General features: G+C 40.5%; 1 protein-coding gene across 2 annotated transcripts in view; it reads left to right on the top strand.

Annotated features, from left to right (window-relative positions):
* Positions 1 to 22562, top strand: part of LOC122797979 (acetyl-coenzyme A synthetase, cytoplasmic-like) — a 1448208-nt gene that overhangs the window by 354161 nt on the left and 1071485 nt on the right. The gene's annotated exons all lie outside the window — the stretch shown is intronic.

The following is a 22562-nucleotide window of genomic DNA, read 5'->3' as shown; positions in this document are numbered from 1 at the left end:
CCTCTCCTACTTTCATTCCCTCCACATCTTCCCCACCCCCTCTAATATACACCTGCTCTCCTACTCTCTCTCCCTCCTCATCCTTTTCAACCCCTAACACCCCCTCTCCACACTCCCTTCCATTCTCACTAAAACCTATACCCACATCTACCATACAAAAACTCCTTCAGAAACTAAAACCATGCACCAATGCTCCTGATTACATTCCTTCTTACTTTCTTAGCTTAGCTGCTGAAGCAATTGCCTACCCCATTAGCGTACTAATCAACCGCTCAATTCAAGAAGATATGGTTCCCCAAATCTGGAAAAAGGCCTTCATCATACCTTTACATAAAGGTGGCAATAACAACTATGTTTCCAACTTCCGCCCCATTGCTATCCTATCTCCCATCTCTAAACTCTTGGAAAGGTGCATCCAACTTCAACGCCTACCATATCTCATAGATAACAACCTACTTTCTCCTACACAACATGGATTCAGACCAAATCACAGCACTATGACAGCACTCCTCTCCTTTCTAGAAACTGTAAATAGCGCCCACGACTCTGGCCAAATTGTCTCTACCCTTCTACTTGACCTCTCTAAAGCCTTTGATACTATATCACATAGTCTGCTTCTAACCAAACTCTCCAAACTTAACCGATCTTCCTCTACTTTGAACTGGTTCTCCAGCTACCTATCTAATAGACATCAAGCAGTCAAATGGAAAAAGGCAGCCTCCTCATTTCTTAACACCCCGACTGGTGTCCTCCAAGGCTCCATATTAGGTCCCCTCCTTTCAATATATTTGTAAATGATTTCCACAAAGCTATCCCTCTCAAATATCATCCAATATGCAGATGATTCGACCATTATCTGCACTGCCTCAACTATTCCTACTCTCATAAAGCTAACTCAGGATGCTTTTTCTACCATTAAGCTATGGATGAAAACAAATCACCTAGCACTCAACACTGCTAAAACCAAATTAATGATATTCACCCCTTCTAAACTCAACTCTCTCAGTACAAACTCATTCTGTATTACTAGTAAGAATAACTTTCCACTGGAACTAGTGACAGAGACCAAATTACTTGGAGTCCAAATCGATAACCAACTAAAATTCAACTCCCATCTACAACTAAATATAAAAAAAAACCCTTCAAAAGCTAGGGATGCTCTATCGACAAAAGCACTACCTTACAACTGCCACTAAAATCACTCTCTCTACTTCCTTTCTTATTCCCTCCCTTCTATATGGAGCTCCACTACTAACTAATTTACAAATCTCCCTGAAAAAACAACTTTCCTCCTGCTATAATAAAATCGCCAAGTTTGCTACCAACCAAAAGTCTTACACCCACCATTGCTCCTCTCCAACAACTAAAATGGCTAGAACTACCCCATCAGCTCACCTATACACAACTATCCCTTGCTCATAAACTTATTTTCAATCCCTCCCTCTGTCCCTCCCTCTCTTCTGTGTTTAAAATGCACATACCTGATAGAATATTAAGGTCCAACAACCAAAATCTATTAGAAGTGTGCAAACCAACCCATCCCGCTGGCAAATATCTTCTTCTTCTCTCACATGGGTTAGCTCGCCCCTGGAACTCTCTACCTCCATCTATCCGTACTACTTCTAACCATTTTATGTTCAAAAAATCTCTTCATTCACATCTACTTTCTCAGTGGGAATGCTCTTGCTCCCACCCTACTTAACTACACCGACCATCCCCATTTCCTCCTACTCCTGCTTACACCCTTGATTTCTCTCTCTCATTATCCATAACTCTCACATTCCTGTTATTACTATAGAATGTGTAAGAATACTCTATACTCTACCTCTCACATTCCTGTTATTACTATAGAATGTGTAAGAATACTCTACACTCTACCTCTCACATTCCTGTTATTACTATAGAATATGTAAGAATACTCTACACTCTACCTCTCATATGTTGAACTCTCTTTATGAAATAACTTTAGTAGAATTTTGAATTTATGTATAATCCCTTATAATTTGCCATCAGTTTTTAACACTTACATTAATTGTAATTGTTGTGCATTGCATTTGTATTTGTCTACTGTGATTTTAACAATGTTTAAGTATGTCTAATACCTACTGTAATCTATATTGTCTGGAGCTTTTCTCCCCAGGACTCCATTGAAAACGGGTTCATTTTGGCCCAATGGACTATCCTGGTAAACCAACTGCAAATAAATAAATAAATAAATAAATATTTAGGAAGGAAGTGGGCTAGCTGGACTTAGTCTCAAACAGCAAAAACGAAGCAGCAATTCAATTAAATACAGTTAACAAAGTGTAGTTGTAGTGCAGGCTGAAAATTTTATTTTTCAGGGTTTTTTTTTCAGTAGATGCCTTGGATTTCAATGCATATGCTCTCCAGACTTCCGGCTAAAGTTGGCAGACGTTGAGTAGCTCCAGTAAACTGAACACAAACTGGCGCAAACCCGAGGCTTATATACAGGCAAATTTAAACAGTTTTAACACAACTGCCAATGAGAAAGCCCCAAACTGAGCCTTTCTCCAACAATCCCCAACTCCGAGGGAGACCCTCTTAGTGTAAGATGTCTTGTTTAAGAGTACAGTGATACCAAAGTCTAGATTCGGCAGGTCTGAATCTAGCCTATGGTATATAAGGCAATGGAACACAATTTCAAAGTGCATAGTAAAGAGCAGTCACAAACAGCAAAATTAATCAGTAATTCGATTAAATATAGTTAACAAAGTGTGGTGCTGGCTTAAAATATACTTATTTTTCAGGTTTTTTTTTTCAGTGGATGCCTTGGATTTCAGTGAAGATGTACTCCAGATGTCTGGCTAAAGCTGCCAAATGTTGAGCAACTCTGGTAAACTGAGTGCAAACCTGAAGCTTATATACAGGCAAATTTAAACAGTTTTAACACAACTACCAGTGGGAAAGCCCCAAACTGAGCCTTTTTCCAGCAATCTCCAACTCAGATGGGTCCTGACTTATGCACTTCTGCCACAAGGGTGCATTAATTAATTAATTACATTAATGTAAGATAGCTGGTCTAAGAGCACAGTGATGCCAAACAGTCTAGATTCAACAGGTTTGAATCTAGCCTATGTTATAGAATGCAAGGGAACACAATTTCTAGGAGTAAGAAGTAAGGGAGGGTCCCTTAAAGGTCAAAATGGGAGTATTTAGTAATGTACTATTAGATTGCTAGCAGTGGTACCACTCTCTGCAAAAATTGGGAGCTCTTCAAGCAGCTGTGAACAGTGGAAGACTATGGATAGCATTTTGTATAGAGGATTTTAAACTGGAGAGGTTTGCTTATATGCAAGCATGGGGAACCTTTCTAGGCCAGATGATTTTAGAAATAATCCATATCTTGTAATCACAGGTGTCCAAACCAGACACAAGGAAAGTCTGAATAAATGAGCACACTCTTACAAAAATGTAAGACTTTTATATGAGCAGGATGGAAGACTTTTATAAAGCTAAACCCTCAGTCCAATCAGATAAAATACAATAAGCTATTGACCAGTAGTCCCCACCTTGAATGGGTTGAATTTTATTCTCTGCTCCCACCAGAGTGCAAAAGAACCCTTCCAATGTAAAACAAACTGTCTTTGAGCAAGTGCAGTAACAAATGCTTTACAACACAAGTAAGAGTTCCTGGAATATCAGAAATACTTGGAAATAAGTTCACTAACCACGAGGAATGTTCACAACACACAAAAACTTAGCAAAACGTAGAAATATTTTGGCAGACTCACTCAAAACAGCTTTTAGAAGCTGCGGTGGTACAGCGGTAGTGTTGTTGCCTCACAACAAGAGGTTCTCTTGTTCGATTCTCGGCTGGAGTGCCTTCTGTGTGGAGTCTACATGTCCTCCCCGTGGTCGAGTGGCCTCCGAAAGACATGTATGAATGGGAGTGCCTTCGCTGAAGGTTGGGTGTCGGGCTGGCAACTTGGCACCATAAAAATCTACTGCCAATCATTAGCGGACCGGAGTTCCGCTGTGGCGACCCCTAACTGGAAAAAGCCAAAAAGACAAACAACTCAGAGCAGCTTTTGCAGAATCAGTGGAGCTTAGGAAATATCAGCATATTGGTAAAACATCCTAAGAACAGTACAGTAACAGACGGATGGAATTTCTTTAACAGGGGCAGGCTGAAAAACAGTGATAAATTCAACAAAATAACTGCAGCATAGAAGTGTTAAATATCACTGAAGCAGTTAGAGCAAGTATATAAAAAAAAACATACATTAGCTTTGTAGGCCAGGTGATTTTAGAAGCAATCCAAGTCTTGTAATCACAGGTGTCTAAGCCAGTCATAAGGAATCTCTGAATAAATGAGCACCCTCTTACAAAAAGCAGGATGGAAGACTTTTATAAAGATAAACCTCAGACCAACCAGATAAAAACACAATAATCTATATCGAGCAGTAGTTCCCACCTTGAATGGGTTGAATTTAGCTCTCTGCTCCCACTAGAGTGCATAGGATCCCTTCCAATGTAAAACAAACTGACTTTGAGCTCAAGTGCAGTAACAAATGCTTTAAAACACAAGTAAGAAGTTCTGCACTATCAGGAATTAAGTTCACTAACCCTGAGAAGTGTTCACAACACACAAAAACTTTGCAAAACTTAGAAATATTTTGGCAGACTCACTCAGAACAGCTTTTGCAGTATCAGAGAAGGTTAGGAAATATCAGAATATTGTTAAAACTACCTAAGAGCAGTACAGTAACAAACAGATGGAGTTTCTTTGACAAGCGCAGGATGAAAAACAGTGATAAATTCAACTAAATAAATAACTGCAGCAGAGAATTGTTAAATATCACTGAAACAGAGCACTTACAAAAATTTACTTATATCAGTTTTGTAGGCCAGATGATTTTAGAAGCAATCCAGGTCTTGTAATCACAGGGTCCAAGCCAGGTACAAGGAAGCTCTGAATAAATGAGCAGGCAAAAATGTAAGGCTTTTATAGGACCAGGATGAAAGACATTTATAAAGTTAAACCCTCAGGCCAATCAGATAAAAACACAATAAGCTAGCGACCAGTAGTTCCCACCTTGGATGTGTTGGATTTAGCTCTCTGCTCCCACCAGAGTGCAAAAGAACTCTTCCAATGTAAAACAAACTGGCTTTGAGCTCAAGTGCAGTAACAAATGCACTACAGCACAAGTAAGAATTCCTGCAATATCAGGAATCCTTGGAAATAAGTTCACTTACTCTGAGAAATGTTCACAACACACACTCATTCAGAACAACTTTTGCAGTAACAGAGGAGGTTAGGAAATATCAGAATATTGTTAAAACAACATAAGTAAGAGCAGTACAGTAACAAACAGATGGCGTTTCTTTAGCAAGGCCATTCTAAAAAACAGTCATAAATTCAACCAAATAAATAAATGCAGCACAGAAGTGTTAAATATCACTGAAACAGAGCAAGTACAAAAAATATACTTATATCAGCTTTGTAGGCAAGATGATTTTAGAAGCAATTCAAGGCTTGTAATTACAGGTGACCAAGCCAGGCAAAAGGAAGCCCTGAATAAATAAGCACACTCTTACAAAAATGTAAGGCTTTTATAGGACCAGGATGAAAGACTTTTATAAAGTTAAACCCTCAGGCCAATCAAGTAAAAACACTATAATCTGTTGACCAGTAGTTCCCACCTTGGATGGATTTAATTTAGCTCTCTGTGCCAACCAGAGTGCAAAGGAACCTTCCATGGTAAAACAAACACCTTTGAGCCCAAATGCAGTAACAGATGCTTTACAACAGAAGAAAGAATTCCTGGAATATTAGGAATCCATGGAAATAATTTCAATTACCCTGAGAAATGTTCACAACACACAAAAACTTAGCAAAATTTAGAAATATTTTGGCAGACTCATTCAGAACAGCTTTTGCAGTATCAGAGGAGGTTAGGAAATATCAGAGTATTAGGTGACCAGGCAAACTGTGCATAAATAATACGAAAACAGAGCCCAAGTTATAAAATCCAAATTCTTTAATAGGTGATTAAGTGCTTTCATCCTGTAACTCTCAAGATTTCATTAGAATAAAGAAACAGTACATCACAAAAGTTTCTATAACAACACACCCCACAACCAAGGCAAAAAAACTGAAAGCCAATTATTTTGCTGTTAAAGAGACAGCAAATATTAACAGAATATGAATCATTTCCATGTATCAATAGAATAAAATACATGTATATGTATTTAAAATAATTCCATTTTAAATGAACATTTAAAATGTAACAAAAATATTTTTAGATTATTTTGAAGTGGATGAATGACTATTAAATAGGTCACTTAAAAATACTCTCTCAAATATGTATGCTTAAAAGGTAAATAAATATAAAAATATATTACAAGTAACAGTTAAACGCAAAAAATAAAATTGAGAGATATAACTACAATTTAGCTGTCCTAAGTTTTAATACAGGCTTCATAGAAACATAGTCATTCAAGCCAGGATATGTAAAGGCATTCAACCTAAACTGCCACACTAGTTCTTTCTATATTACAAAGTGTTTTCCCAGTTACCCCCCCACCCCGAGGATCCATATCTACGTGCTCTAAAATGGAAAAATAAAAATTCATCATGGGAGATTTTCTGTAGGGAGTGCTTATATAGAGCCTTGTTAGCGTTCTTAGTTCTAATGCTATATATATGCGCATATATTCTTTTCTTTAAGATTTTTTTTCCAAGTGCACTTGCTGCAAATTACCAGTTAAATTAATCTTACTAGTAGAGTTTCCCCAGTTAAATTAATCTTACTAGTAGAGTTTCCCCAGTTAAATTAATCTTACTAGTAGAGTTTCCCTTCCTGAAAGCTACGATAGTGTGTGCTGTATTAGCCAGGGTGCTGCCCTCATGTTCCCGAATGTAGCAGCTTTGCCCACAACTTCCACCTTTGCGAGTACCTGCTTTCCCTCTTTTCATTTTGTAGTGAGTGTTTGTTTCATGCAAGAACTTCAAGTTGCGTAGAAGTGCAAACTTAGGGTTAAGACCTAGGATCCCCACTAAATCAGGATTGAACCTAAGGATGTTTCAGTTGTAGGTAATAATCTCCTTAATTTTTGGTGCAGCATAACTGAATTCACCTACCATAACCTGTTATCGTTCTTGTCGTCATTGTCAGCATTATAAGCAGTAAACTCAGTGCCCAAAAGAGGCTCATATTTGTTTCCCCATGCTACAATAACTTCTTGTGTAATGTTGATCACAAGGTGCAGTGGGTAACCCCTGTCAAGAAATAAGTGATATGAATTCAATTTCCTTTATTAAATCTTCTTGATAGGAGATCATTCTAGCTGCACGTAGACATTGCCCTTTCACCAAACTTTTTTTCTGCCTTATGGGATGAGCACTGGTGAAGGGCAGATACAAGTTACTAAAGGTAGGTTTCCTGTAAACATTCATTTAAAATGGAATTCTTTTTAAATGTATTTACGTGTATTTTATTCTATAGCTACATGGAAATGATTCATATTCTGAAATGGTTACTCAATAGCAGGAAATGGCACCAAAGCAGCCTTAACTTTGTTTCCAGCCTTGCCAGTCTTTTGACAGTTCTCATGTGGCTTGCAGTTCCTTGTTGTATCTTTTGCAGTACCTGGCCTATATTAGTTTTTCAGAAGCCTCCCTTTTGTATGCTTCATGCCCGATGGCATTAAAAAGGAATATAATGGGCTTTGAGCATAAGTGGGGTGTCATGGGCCTCTTTGAGTACGGCTGCTGCTATAACATGTTTGGCCATCAGTGGGTTATCATGGGCCTCTATGAGTACGGCTGCTGATATAACAGACTTTGGCCATAAGTGGGGTATCATGGGCCTCTATGAGTACGGCTGCTGATATAACAGGCTTTGGCCATAAGTGGGGTATCATGGGCCTCTATGAGTACGGCTGCTGATATAACAGATTTGGTCAACAGTGGGTTAATGTGGGCCTCTATGAGTACGACTGCTGCTATAACAGGTTTGGCCATCAGTGGGTAATCATGGGCCTCTGTGAGTACGGCTTCTGTTATAACAGACTTTGGCCATAAGTGGGTTATCATGGGCCTCTGTGAGTACGGCTGCTGATATAACAGGCTTTGGCCATAAGTGGGGTATCATGGGCCTCTATGAGTACGGCTGTTGCACCACATCTCCATTTAACCCCTCTGTGGAGCTCTTTCGTTGTACAATAACCCCTTTTCTCAGTATACAGAGTCCTACTGCCTTGAGAGCCAGGGTCTTTATTGACTACTGCCTTGAGAGCCAGGGTCTTTATTGACTACTGCCTTGAGAGCCAGGGTCTTTATTGACTACTGCCTTGAGAGCCAGGGTCTTTATTGACTACTGCCTTGAGAGCCAGGGTCTTTATTGACTACTGCCTTGAGAGCCAGGGTCTTTATTGACTACCTTCTTTAACTCTTGCAAGGTGAATGCAGGGAGTTGTGCCTGTTTCAACTTTCTCTTTCCAGTCCTTCCTAATTCCCCTTCTTATTAATGTATAGTAGTTTTCAGTAATTGTGACTCAGATGCAGGCTGACTGCTACTAACCATCTCTTCCCCTGAAGTAACTCCTTTATGAGACAGCACCTTTTGACAGCTGTTGCTGATGTCCAAGCTCCCTGCTACTACTAAGTTATTTTCCTTAAGTAGCAACATTACTAGCTTCGGTCAGAGGCATAAGCACTAGCTGGGTGTCCCTCCTTTTTATCTTTAGCATGTGATTGCCTCCATGCATGACTGCTATCAGAGTCATTACATATGAGAACATCTGCCAGAGTATCATCAGACACCACCACCACCTGCTTGTCTCTCTGCATTCCTTCTCAGTCCAAATAAACCATGGCAAATGGCAACTGAAAAGGTGCCCCTCCCATGACTGTAACTGGAATGGACTCCCTTGGCTAGTAATGTTCCTTTCTATTAACTGGGTTTAACAACAGGTATGTTTGATTCGGATGAAGTAACTCTCTTAGCGATGGCTTCATTACCTTCTACCAGGGTAGGGTACAGACTAAGTAATATTCTGGGGCAACTGCATTTTAAAGACATCCCAGTGTTACCACAGCTCTGCCTTCGTTAGCTCCCTTATTGTGGTCCTGCTCTGCTTCTGTGACCATTTGGAATGTATGAGCAGCATTTGGCTGCACTGGTAGTATTTTATTCCATAGCCTGAATATGTGCTTGAGCCACTGTTTTCCCCTGCACCTGTACAGACTACCCCTGGGTCCCCTTATACATATATATAGTGGTGAACATTCCATTACTATGTATTTATGCCCTGATGGCTAGATAGAGGTCATCCCATTTCCTCAACGTTGTTACAGTTCTGATTTGTTAGCCAGATTCTCAGATCCTCAGGTAATGTACAGACCATTTAAGTTGTGACATGCAGTATTACAGTTTCTTGTTGCACAACACTGCAGGACAGTTTTTTACAAGGAGATATTGGCCTTAACAACATACGCCAGTCTCTAAATGCTTCTATAAAGCATCAGCATTGTCTAAAACTTTCACATAAACAGAGTTTATTGTTATGCTTCGTGCACCAGTGCTCGCTAACCATTATACTTTACATTAGGACTTGAACTCACTTTTCAAAGGCATTCAGGGGGCCATATTTAGGCAGACATGTGGGTTACTTCCTTGCAATGACATTTATTATTTTTGGTCTAACCCCTGTTTTGGATGGGAGGCTGTACACCTTGCATTACCAGATGAGCCTCAGCACCTTTGCCCTATGCAAGTACACACTTCCATGCACTTGTTCAATGATGCATGTTTGCAGGTCACACGCCTGCTTCCTTCCTCAGAAGAACTGACCAGCTTTGTTCCCTAGGATGGGCACATCCTCCCTGACAGCTGTGTTAAGTAGCCAAGCTAATTGAAATTGTCACCTGGTCCATAGTCAGGGCTACATGCCTGTATGCTACTGGAGCTGGCTTCAGCAGTGTTTATCTTTATCTGAATCACAGAAGTCCATTTTGGTCATATTAGTTATTTCATGCAATGCATTACCTGTGAGCAGAACACATAAAAACTTCACCCATCATTCCTGGTGAGTTTATTCCTAATAACATAGTTTCAAATGTCTGATAAAAACTGTCACAGTCACTCCCTTCTTGATATATATATATAGGAAACAATTTAACACTGATCTTGTTGTCCAGGGTTCAGCTTTCACCATAATTTCTCAGAACAAAAAAGATCTCCTTTGTTTTAAAATCATGAAATTTAAAATAGGCAAAAAAAGGGAAAACCCCTTGCTTTTTGTGTTGTTAAACTCTTTTAACATAAAATTTTAAAGACTTATACTAATGGAAAAGTACGGCCCTTTTTCCCCTAGTATAACAAAAACATTTTGGAATTTTAATCCTTTTTAAAATGTAAAGTGCTTTCACCCTGTAACTCTCAAGATTTCATTAGAATAAAGAAACAGTACACACAAAGTTTTTCCCCCCAAAACCCAAAGGGAAAAAATCCAAATTTATTTTGCTGTTAAAAGACAGAAAAATTTTAACAGAATAGAATCTTTTCCCATGTATCAATAGAATAAAATACATGTATATGTTTTAAAATAATTCCATTTAAATGTTTTAAAATGTAAAAAAAATTTTTTTATTTTGAAGTGGATGAATGACTATTAAATAGGTCATTTAAAAAATACTCTCTCAAATATGTTTTTAAAAGGTTAAATAAAAAATATATTACAAGTAACAGTTAAAAAAAAAAAATTGAGAGATAAACTACAATTTAGCTGTCCTAAGTTTTAATACAGGCTTATAGAAACATAGTCATTCAAGCCAGGATATGTGGCATTCAATAAACCCCCACTAGTTTTTTGTATATTAAAAAGTGTTTTCCCATTTAAAGGGGATCCATTTTCCCCAAAAGGGAAAAAAGTTAAATTAATCTTACTAGTAGAGTTTCCCAGTTAAATTAATCTTTTAGAGTTTCCTTCCTGAAACTACGATAGTGTGTGCTGTATTAGCCAGGGTCTGCCCTCGTTAATTCAGGAAACTTCCCCCTTTTGCAGTACCTGCTTTTCCTCTTTTCATTTTGTAGTGAGTGTTTGTTTCATACAAGAACTTCAAGTTGCGTAGAAGTACAAACTTAGGGTTAAGACCTAAGATCCCCACTAAATCAGGATTGAACCTAAGGATGTTTCAGTTGTAGGTAATAATCTCCTTAATTTTTGGTGCAGAATAACTGAATTCACCTACCATAACCTGTTATAGTTCTTGTCGCCATTGTCAGCGTTAGGAGCAGTAAACTCAGTGCCCAAAAGAGGCTCATATTTGTTTCCCCATGCTATAATAACTTCTTGTGTAATGTTGATTGCAGTGGGAAACCCCCTGTCAAGAAATAAGTGATATGAATTCAATTTCCTTTATTAAATCTTCTTGATAGGAGTCATTCTAGCTGCAGAACATTCCCCCACCAAACTTTTTCTGCCTTATGGGATGAGCACTGGTGAAGGGCAGATACAAGTTACTAAAGGTGGGTTTTCCCTGTAAACATTCATTTAAAATGGAATTCTTTTAAATGTATTTACGTATTTTATTCTATAGCTACATGGAAATGATTCATATTCTGAAATGGTTACTCAATAGCAGGAAATGGCACCAAAGCAGCCTTAACTTTGCTTCCAGCCTTGCCAGTCTTTTGACAGTTCTCATCTGGCTTGCATTTCCCCTGTTGTATCTTTTGCAGTACCTGGCCTATATTAGTTTTTCAGAAGCCCCCCTTTTTGTATGCTTATGCCCGATGGCATTAAAAGAATATAATGGGCTTTGGCATGTGGGGTATCATGGGCCTCTTTGAGTACCGCTGCTGCTAAAAATGTTTGGCCATCAGTGGGTTATCATGGGCCTTTTGAGTAGGCTGCTGATATAACAGGCTTTGGCCATAAGTGGGTTATCATGGGCCTCTATGATTATGGCTGCTGATATAACAGGCTTTGGCCATAAGTGGGTTATCATGGGCCTCTATGATTATGGCTGCTGATATAACAGGCTTTGGCCAACAGGGGGTTTAAAGTGGGCCTCTATGATATGGCTGTATAACGGGTTTGGCCATCAGTGGGTAATCAGGGGCCTCTGTGAGCCCCTGCTGTTATAACAGCTTTCCCTGGGGTTATCATGGGCCTCTATGAGTATGGCTGCTGATATAACAGATTTGGTCAACAGTGGGTTATCATGGGCCTCTATGAGTGCGGCTGTTGCACCACATCTCCATTTAACCCCTCTGTGGAGCTCTTTCGTTGTACAATACCTTTTCCAGAAAGGTCCACTGCTTGGCCCAGGTCTTTTTACTTGCCTTGAGCCATGGGTCTGCTCCTTCTGTAATTTGAATGAGCAGCATTTGGCTGCACTGGTAGTATTTTATTCCATAGCCTGAATATGTGCTTGAGCCACTGTTTTCCCCTGCACCTGTACAGACTACCCCATGGGTCCCCTTATACCTGTATATAATGGTGAGCATTCCATTATTATGTATTTATGCCCTGATGGCTAGATAGAGGTCATCCCATTTCCTCAACTTTGTTGCAGTTCTGATTTGTTAGCCAGATTCTCAGATCCTCAGGTAACGTACAGACCATTTAAGTTGTGACATGCAGTATTACAGTTTCTTGTTGCACAACACTGCAAGCCAGTCTTTACAAGGAGATATTGGCCTTAACAACATACGCCAATCTCTAAGTGCTTCTATAAAGCATCAGCATATTGTCTAAAACTTTCGCATAAACAGAGTTTATTGTTATGCTTCTTGCACCAGTGCTCGCTAACCATTATACTTTACATTAGGACTTGAACTCACTTTTCAAAGGCATTCAGGGGGCCATATTTAGGCAGACATGTGGGTTACTTCCTTGCAATGACATTTATTATTTTTGGTCTAACCCCTGTCTTGGATGGGAGGCTGTACACCTTGCATTACCAGATGAGCCTCAGCACCTTTGCCTTATGCAAGTACACACTTCCATGCACTTGTTCAATGATGCATGTTTGCAGGTCACACGCCTGCTTCCTTCCTCAGAAGAACTGACCAGCTTTGTTCTCTAGGATGGGCACATCCTCCCTGACAGCTCTGTTAGCGCTAATTGAAATTGTCACCTGGTCCATAGTCAGGGCTACATGCCTGTATGCTACTGGAGCTGGCTTCAGCAGTGTTTATCTTTATCTGAATCACAGAAGTCCATTTTGGTCATATTAGTTATTTCATGCAATGCATTACCTGTGAGCAGAACACATAAAAACTTCACCCATCATTCCTGGTGAGTTTATTCCTAATAACATAGTTTCAAATGTCTGATAAAAACTGTCACAGTCACTCCCTTCTTGATATATATATATAGGAAACAATTTAACACTGATCTTGTTGTCCAGGGTTCAGCTTTCACCATAATTTCTCAGATACATCTGAAAAAGGCCAACATCTCCCCGTCATACTAGTGTTCATTCGCTATTTCTTCTCATTTCTCTAACTCTGTTTGTACCTCTCACTGCTTCATTCCCTAAGCTGCTTCAAGACATCCACTTCCCAGCTCTACTCCAATTTGGTTTGCTCAGGCTGAATTTTAAGATCATCTGGGGATGAATGAGTTACTTTGCTGCATGGTCTGAACTCTGCTACCACTTGGGTATTTCCAGTTTGAGTAGAATGAATCTTGCCTATTCCCAAAGTAGCAATTGTGTCATTCTTGGCAATGTCAGCCTATGTAATTCTTTGCTTTGTACCCGAGTCAGCTTTGATGCTAATATTTTGTGACATGCAGTTTTACAGTTTCTTGTTGCACAACACTGCAAGTCAGTTTTTACAAGGAGATATTGACCTTAACAACATATGCCAAATGCCATTGGGTAGCAGCCAACACCTGCTGTACTCAGATAAGCTTTACATGACACAACTGCAGATCAGAGTTGCAGTCTCTGGCTCTGTAGGAGTTTACACACATTAATCTGGGTCCAGGGTCTTCCACTGCAGTCTGACGAACAGTAATTGAAACGTGCACATAGACAGATATAGTATTTTCTAAGAGTAGGAAAATGTTAACTATCCAGTACTGTCACATACTTCCACTGTTCGGAGTAACACTGCCAACAGATAGACTTCCCTCCCTCCCACTGTTCAAAGTAACACTGCCAACAGGAAGACTTCACTCCCTCCCACTGTTCAGAGTAACACTGCCAAGAGATAGACTTCACTCCCTCCCACTGTTCAGAGTAACACTGCCAACAGGAAGACTTCACTCCCTCCAGCTGTTCAGAGTAACACTGCCAACAGATAGACATCACCCCCCCACTGTTCAGAGTAACACTGCCAACAGATAGACTTCACTCCCCTCCCACTGTTCAGAGTAACACTGCCAAAAGATAGACTTCACTCCCTCCCACTGTTCAGAGTAACACTGCTAACAGAATGACTTCACTCCCTCCCACTGTTCAGAGCAACACTGCCAACAGATAGACATCACTCCCCCCACTGTTCAGAGTAACACTGCCAACAGATAGACATCACACCCCCCCACTGTTCAGAGTAACACTGCCAACAGGTAGAAGTCCCTCCCTCCCACAGTTCAGAGTAACACTGCCAACAGATAAACTTCACTCCCCTCCCACTGTTCAGAGTAACACTGCCAAGAGATAGACTTCACTCCCCTCCCACTGTTCAGAGTAACACTGCCAACAGGTAGAAGTCCCTCCCTCTAAATGTTCAGAGTAACACTGCCAACAGATAGACTTTTTTTTTTTTTTTTTTTTTTTTTTCTCCGGGGGGGGGGGGGGGGGGGGGGGGGGGGGTAAATCCCCCCCCCCCACTTCAAAAAACCCCCAATAAATTTTATTTCGGGAAAAATGCCAACAGTGATTTCACTCCCCTTTCGAGAAACCCTCCCAAAAAAACTTCTTGTGTAATGTTGATCACAAGGTGCAGTGGGTAACCCTCTGTCACATAGGCCAAGTGATAAGGAATTCACTCTTATTAAATCTTCTGATAGGAGATCATTCTAGCTGCACGTAGACATTGCCTTTCACCAAACTTTTTTCTGCCTTATGGGATGTATAATCAGGAAGGCAGATACAAGTTACTAAAGGTAGGTTTCCTGTAAACATCTATCAAACAACTTTTAAATGTATTTACTGCAGCTTTATTCTATAGCCATGGAAATGATTCATATTCTGGAAATGGTTACTCAATAGCAGGAAATGGCACCAAAGTGCAGCCTTTAACTTGCTTCCAGCCTCACGCCCCTTGACAGCGCTCCTCAAGTGTGGCTTGTGTTCCCCTGTTGTATCTTTTGCAGTACCTGGCCTATATTAGTTTTTCAGAAGCCTCCCTTTTGTATGCTTCATGTCTGGTCGGCATTAAAAGAATATAATGGGCCAAAGGTATCATGGCCTCGAGTACGGGTTGCTGCTATAACATGTTTTGGCCATCAGTAAGTTATCATGGGCCTCTATGAGTAATGTGGCTATGATATAACAGGACTTTGGTCATAAGTGGGGGTATCATCATGGGCCCTATGAGTACGGCTGCTGATATAACAGGGCTTCAGCCATAAGTGGCACCATGCAGCCTCTGAGTACGGGCCGCTGATATAAATATCATCAACAGGTTAATGTGTAGGCCCCCATGAGTAATGCATCATGCTGGTAACAGGTTTAGCCATCAGTGGGTAATCATACCTCTGTGAGTACGGGTTTGTTATAACAGACTTTGGCCATATGGGTTATCATGGCCTCTGTGAGTAATGGGTTGCTGATATAACAGGCTTTGGCCATAAGTGGGGTATCATGGGCCTCTATGAGCAACGTGGCTGTTGCACCACATCTCCATTTAACCCCCAGGAGCTTCCTTCATTGCAACAACCTTTCCTGAGTCCGCCTGCTCCTGAGAGCCAGGGCCTTGTATTGATCACTGCCTGAGGCTGTGGCCCTATTGATCACTGCCTTGAGAGCCAGGGTCTTCATTGACCACTGCCCTGTTTGTGGTCTTATTGACTACTGCCTTGGAGAGCCAGGGTTCTACTGACTACTGCCTTGAGAGCCAGGGTCTTATTGACTACCTTTAATCCTCTTGGGTAAGGAATGCATGCATGGTGCCTGTTTCAGCTTTCTCTTTCCAGTCCTTCCTAATTCCTATTAATGTAGCCAGTACTGCACTCCACGGCGCTGACTGCCACGAACCATCTCTTTCCTAGTGCAACTCCTTTATGAGACAGTAACCTTGGACAGCTGTTACATGTCCAAGCCTGCTACAAGTTATTTTCCAGCAGCACCATTACTAGCTTCCCGTCAGAGGCATAAGCACTAGTTTGGTGTCCCTCCTTACCCCTAGTATGTGTGATTACCCCCATGCATGACTGCTATCAGAGTCATTACATATGAGCTGAACATCTACTAGAGTATCATCAGACACCACCACCGCCACCTGTTGTTCTCTCTACTCCTTCAGTCCAAATAAACTATGGTAAATGGCAAATCTTAAAGTGCCCCATGACTGTAACTGGAAATTTAATGCCTTGCCAGTGTTCTTTCTAGTAACTGGGTTTAACAACAGCTATGTTTGATTCGATGAAGTATCTCTTAGCGGGCTGGCTTCATTACCTCTACCAGGCACACCACACTTGGGTAGTTATATTTTAAAGACATCCCAGTGTTACCACAGCTCTGCCTTCAAGAATTCTGCCAGTGTCCTGTTTCATTTCTGTGGACCATTTGAATGTATGAGCAGTACCAATGTAATTGTAGTATTTTATTCCATAGTCTGAATATGTGCTTTGAGCCATTGTTTTCCCCTTGCACCTGTACAGACTACCCCTGGGTCCCCTTATATATATATATATAGTAAGAACACCGTATTTATGCCCCTGATGATGATAGAGGTCATCCCATTTCAACGCGTTGTTACAGTTCTGATTTCGTTGTTATGATTCTCAGATCCCTCAGTGGCTGCACCATTTGTTGTGATACAGCTCATGGCACACACGCAGGACAGCTTTTTACAAGGGGAGATATTGCCTTAATAACATAATGCCAATCTCTAAGCGCTCTATGCAAAGCATCAGCATATTTGCTCCAAACCTCAGATAAACAGAGTTTATTGTTATGCTTCTTGCAATCTAAAGTCGCTAACTGGCTTTACTCTTGGGGACTTGGAACTCACTTTTCAAAGGTATCTAGGGGGCTATATTTAGGCAGACATGTGGTTACCTCTGCAATGACATTTATTATTTTTGGTCTAACCCCCAGTCTTGATGGAGTCAAAACTTTGCATTACCAGATGAGCTCAGCACCTTTTGCCTTGCTAGTAAGTACACACTTCCATGCACTTGTTCAATGATGCATGTTTTGGTATCACACGCCTGCTTCCTTCCTCAGAAGAACTGACCAGCTTTGTTCCTAGATGGGCACATCCTCCTGACAGCTGTGTTAAGTAATGTTTAATTGAAATTGTCACCTGGTCCATAGTCAGGGCTACATGCCCACAAGCATTGAGCTGGCTTCTGTGCAGTGTTTTCTATCTTTATCTGAATCACAGAAGTCCATTTTGGTCATATTATTATTTCATGCAATGCATTACCTGTGAGAGAACACAAAAACTTCACCTATCATTCCCAGAGTTTAATTCCTAATAACATAGTTTCAAAATGTCTGATAAAACTGTCACAGCCACCCTCTTGATATATATATATAGGAAACAATTTAACACTGATCTTGTTGTCCAGGGTTCAGTTTTCACCATATAATTTCTCAGATACATCTGAAAAAGGCCAAATATCTCCCTTGGGCCATACTAGTGTTCACCCGCTATTTCTTCTCATTTCTCTAACTCTGTTTAGAAATACCTCTCTCACTGCTTCATTCCCAAGCTGCTCAAGACATCCACTTCCCAGCTCTACCCAATTTGGTTTGCTCAGGCTGGAATTTTAAGATCATCTGGGATGAATGAGTTACTTTGTTGCATGGTCTGAACTCTGCTACCACTTGGGTATTTCCAGTTTTATAGAATGAACTGTCATTCTAAAGTAGCAATTGTGTCATTCTTGGTAAATGTCAGCCTACATGTACCCTTTTGCTTTCTACCCGAGTCAGCTTTGATGCTATTATTTTGTGACATGCAGTATTACAGTTTTGTTGCACAAACACTGCAAGCCAGTTTTTACAAGGAGATATTGGTCTTAACAACATATGCCAAATGCCATTGCAGCAGCCAACACCTGCTGTACTCAGATAGTTTACATGACAACTGCAGTGATCAGAGTTGCAATCTCTGGCTCTAGGATTTTACACACATTAATCTGTCCAGGGTCTTCCACCGCAGTTCAATGCACTGTAATTGAAACGCAAGTATGTATGATATAGTATTTCTAAGAGTAGGAAAATGTTAACTCATCTAGTACTGTCACATCCTTCCAATTGTTCGGAGTAACACTGCCAACAGATAGACATCCCTCCCTTCCACTGTTCATAGTAACACTGCCAACAGGTAGACTTCCCTCCCTCCCACTGTTCAGAGTAACACTGCCAAGAGATAGACTTCACTCCCTCCCACTGTTCAGAGTAACACTGCCAACAGGAAGACTTCACTCCTCCAGCTGTTCAGGAGTAACACTGCCAAATAGATAGACTTCACTCCCTCCAACTGTTCAGAGTAACACTGCCAACAGATAGACTTCACCCTCCTCCCACTGTTCAGACTAACACTGCCAAAAGATAGACTTCACTCCCTCCCACTGTTCAGAGTAACACTGCTAACAGAATGACTTCTACCCTCCCACTGTTCAGAGCAACACTGCCAACAGGTAGACATCACACCCCCCAATTGTTCAGAGTAACACTGCCAACAGATAGACATCATGCCCCCACTGTTCAGGAGTAACACTGCCAACAGGTAGAAGTCCCTCCTCCCACAAAGTTCAGAGTGAACACTCAAGCACCAGGATAAACTTCTACCCCCTCCCTAACTCCTGTTCAGGGAGTAACACTCCGCTAAGAGATAGACTCTCCACCTCCCACTGTTCAGAGTAACACTGCCAACAGGTAGAAGTCCTCCCAAATGTTCAGGAGTAACACCAACAGATAGACATCACTCCCACTGTTCAGAGTAACACTGCCAACAGGTAGAAGTCCCTCCCTCCCACAGTTCAGAGTAACACTGCCAACAGATAGACATCACTCCCCCCCGCTGTTCAGAGTAACACTGCCAACAGGTAGAAGTCCCTCCCTCCCACAGTTCAGAGTAACACTGCCAACAGATAGACTTCACTCCTTCCAAATGTTCAGAGTAACACTGCCAACAGATAGACATCACGCCCCCCCACTGTTCAGAGTAACACTGCCAACAGGTAGAAGTCCCTCCCTCCCACAGTTCAGAGTAACACTGCCAACAGATAAACTTCACTCCCCTCCCACTGTTCAGAGTAACACTGCCAACAGATAGACTTCACTCCCTCCCACTGTTCAGAGTAACACTGCCAACAGAATGATTTCACTCCCTCCCAGTGTTCAGAGTAACACTGCCAACAGGTAGACTTCACTCCCTCCCACTGTTCAGAGTAACACTGCCAACAGAATGATTTCACTCCCTCCCAGTGTTCAGAGTAACACTGCCAACAGGTAGACTTCACTCCCTCCCACTGTTCAGAGTAACACTGCCAACAGGTAGACTTCACTTGCAAATCCTAGAGCTGATATTACTGATCATCCTTAAAGGAAGACAATATTTATAGATTTTGAGGGTAGCATTTGGTTGTGAACAGTCACTTTTGAAGAGGTGAATTTTAAATAGTGCACATTCCTTAAGCTCGTAAGCAAATAAATAACTGCTTGAAATTAAATAAATCATTCTGATGAAGAGCAGTTATGAAAGAGGAATAATCTTGCACAATAAGTAAAATAAGGATTCTGAACAGAGAGATGGCATGCATCCATCTTTATCAGTCATCTAGATCCTCACTAATTTTAGCTAATGTGTGCTGTATCCTAGTCATTTTTACTTTTCCAAGATGAGAATAGAATTTTCAGGGTTCTTACAGGCAGCTTTTCCTCTGTCTGTCTGTTTCATGCTCCAGCAGGAAAAGTCATCAACTCTTTTATATATTTCAGACTTACTAAATTCAAGCACAGTGCAACTTCTTTTATGTTTGTCTTTTTACAAATTGCATACATTCCTCGACTCAGTAGTTTTAGAGCAGTTTGATTCATTTTTCCTGCATTTCACTTTTGAAAGAACAATTACATTTTCCCCACTTATTACAGAATTTCAAGCACACTTTCATTTCTTTTTATTCTTTTGTGCGTGTGTCTGTGTGTACTTGTAATTTCACCATTCCGTACCATGGATTATGCTTTCTCTTATAAGTGAATCATGCAGTTTAGTAAAATTATAGCCTTTGGCTTCCTTCTTTAATAGCAGAAGCATGTATGGTCTGTCTGTGACCTAGTGCCTTTGTAAAGAAAAAAAGTTATGAGTAAATGACAAGTTTTTTTTTCTAAGTTCACAACAGTTCTCGAATTTCTGCATTTGCTTCTATTTTCACTTTTTCGCCATCATGAAAGGGAAAACTGTTAAATACCTTCATGTCTTTTTTCTTTATTGACATGCAGATATGTGGACCAGCTGTGTGACACAGAGGTAAAGAGTCCTCGGCTGTGACCCAGGTGACCTGAGTACTGGTATCGGGCTTGGCACCTGAGTGGCTGGTAGGGGACAGTAAAGGAGTGGTATTTTTGTGGCTCTTCCCCTCCCACTGGATTAGAAGAGCCACAAAAAGCGGAAGTCAGTGGTGAGAGCAGGAGCTTCAGTCCATGATCAAATTCACATACATGGCAACGAGTGTCTGACTTCACATTATTACAGATTGTGTGTTTGTGTGTGTGTGTGTGTGTGTGTGTGTGTGTGTGTGTGTGTGTGTGTGTGGGGGGTGTTGGGCAATGGCTAGTATCTACAAAAACTAAGTGCAGGATTAAGTGGGAGTTTAGAACTGAGAATAAGTGCCAAGATACTAACAGTCTAGCAGCAGATGGTTGGCTGCAGAAATGGCCAAATATTTAAAAAGACATGCAGAAATGTGGGTTTTGTACTTTTTCAGACTTCTTGGGTGGCCTCTTTCTACAGGAAGAATAAAACAAACTTTTGGGTTTGATAATTTCAATTTTTTGTGGAATTACCTTGCAACAAAATAACTCTTAGTGGTTGCAGTTGGACCAATTTTGTAACAGCAAATTATACTTCTGTATTTTGCACATAAAATGTCAACATGCAGCATCTTGCAGCTAGACATTAGGATATTTAAATATATGTGTGTGTGTATGTGTGTGTGTGTGTGTGTATGTGTGTGTGTAGTTTTTTTAGGTCGAATGGCCGAAATATCAATGTTTTGAATGTTGGCACGTTAACATTGAAACACCTCTGCTCTTGCATAAAGGATCAGCCTCATGTTAGTCATATAAAAACCATTGTTTTCAAAAATGGCAAGCCCCCCTCAACCCCAACATACCCTGCTAATTATATACATAATATACATATATAGATATATATATATATATATATATATATATATAATATATATGTATGTATATATATGATTCCATACACAGATAATTTCACTAATTCAGAATAATGCATGGAATGCTCACTGCAGAAGTGCACTTATAGTGCGCTCGAAGTTCAGTACACAGGTGTTGTACTGAACTTCCATGCATACTCATAGACCTTAGGGTTAGGGCACGGTCATAATAGGGTATAGCCCGTACTATCCGTTATGACCTGTGCTAGCTTGAATTTAGCACAGTGAAGGACATAGCAATGTCCTCCACTATGGTGCGATAGTCATGAACCTTAGGGTTAGGGCATGGGTTGGGGTAAGAGGATAGCTTTACTAACTATCCCCTTACTATGATCTGTGCCTAACCTGAAGGAAAAAAAATCTACCCTCTACTACCCCGAGGGAAATATGCGACAGAGTTTGTGAAGATAATGTAAAAGATTTGCGAGCTGTCCATTCTTTAGGTAATACTAATGTTATGGATGATGATGCTAGGACTGATAGCCATACCTCCATGAACACTGTTACTAATATTAGACATGCTGATATACTGGAATTACAGGGGAGGGGTGAAGAAGTGAATGTTGTCAAACCACATATTGACCCTACTGATTCTATAGAATCAATTGCTATGACTAATATTGATTCGAATGATGTGATACACATAATGCATCCAAGTATGCACGTTGAAACCAATCTATATCCTAAGGTACAGATTGTTAAGAATAAGCCAGTTACTCGAGACCAGGAATTAGGAACTATTGTTAGACCAAAAGTGCAATGTACTCAGATGAATTCATGTCCTGAGACACCTTTAAATGTTTCTTTTCCCCTTCCTGTCCGATTAGAGAAGGGTCCCAGATGCACATGCTCTATGAGCCGTGGACGACAGAAAAGGAAGCTCTCAGAGGAACTTCTGCAGAACCAAACTCTGAAGAGGATGTGGAACAAGGACAGACGTTAGTCCATAATTTATCTGATAGAGTACTAACTGGTGATGATGTTAAGTTATTGAG

Source organism: Protopterus annectens, chromosome 3.part1 (genome assembly GCF_019279795.1).
Source record: "Protopterus annectens isolate FY-2018-M chromosome 3.part1, PAN1.0, whole genome shotgun sequence".
NCBI lineage: Eukaryota > Metazoa > Chordata > Ceratodontiformes > Protopteridae > Protopterus > Protopterus annectens.
This window is presented reverse-complemented; position numbering and strand designations above follow the sequence as displayed.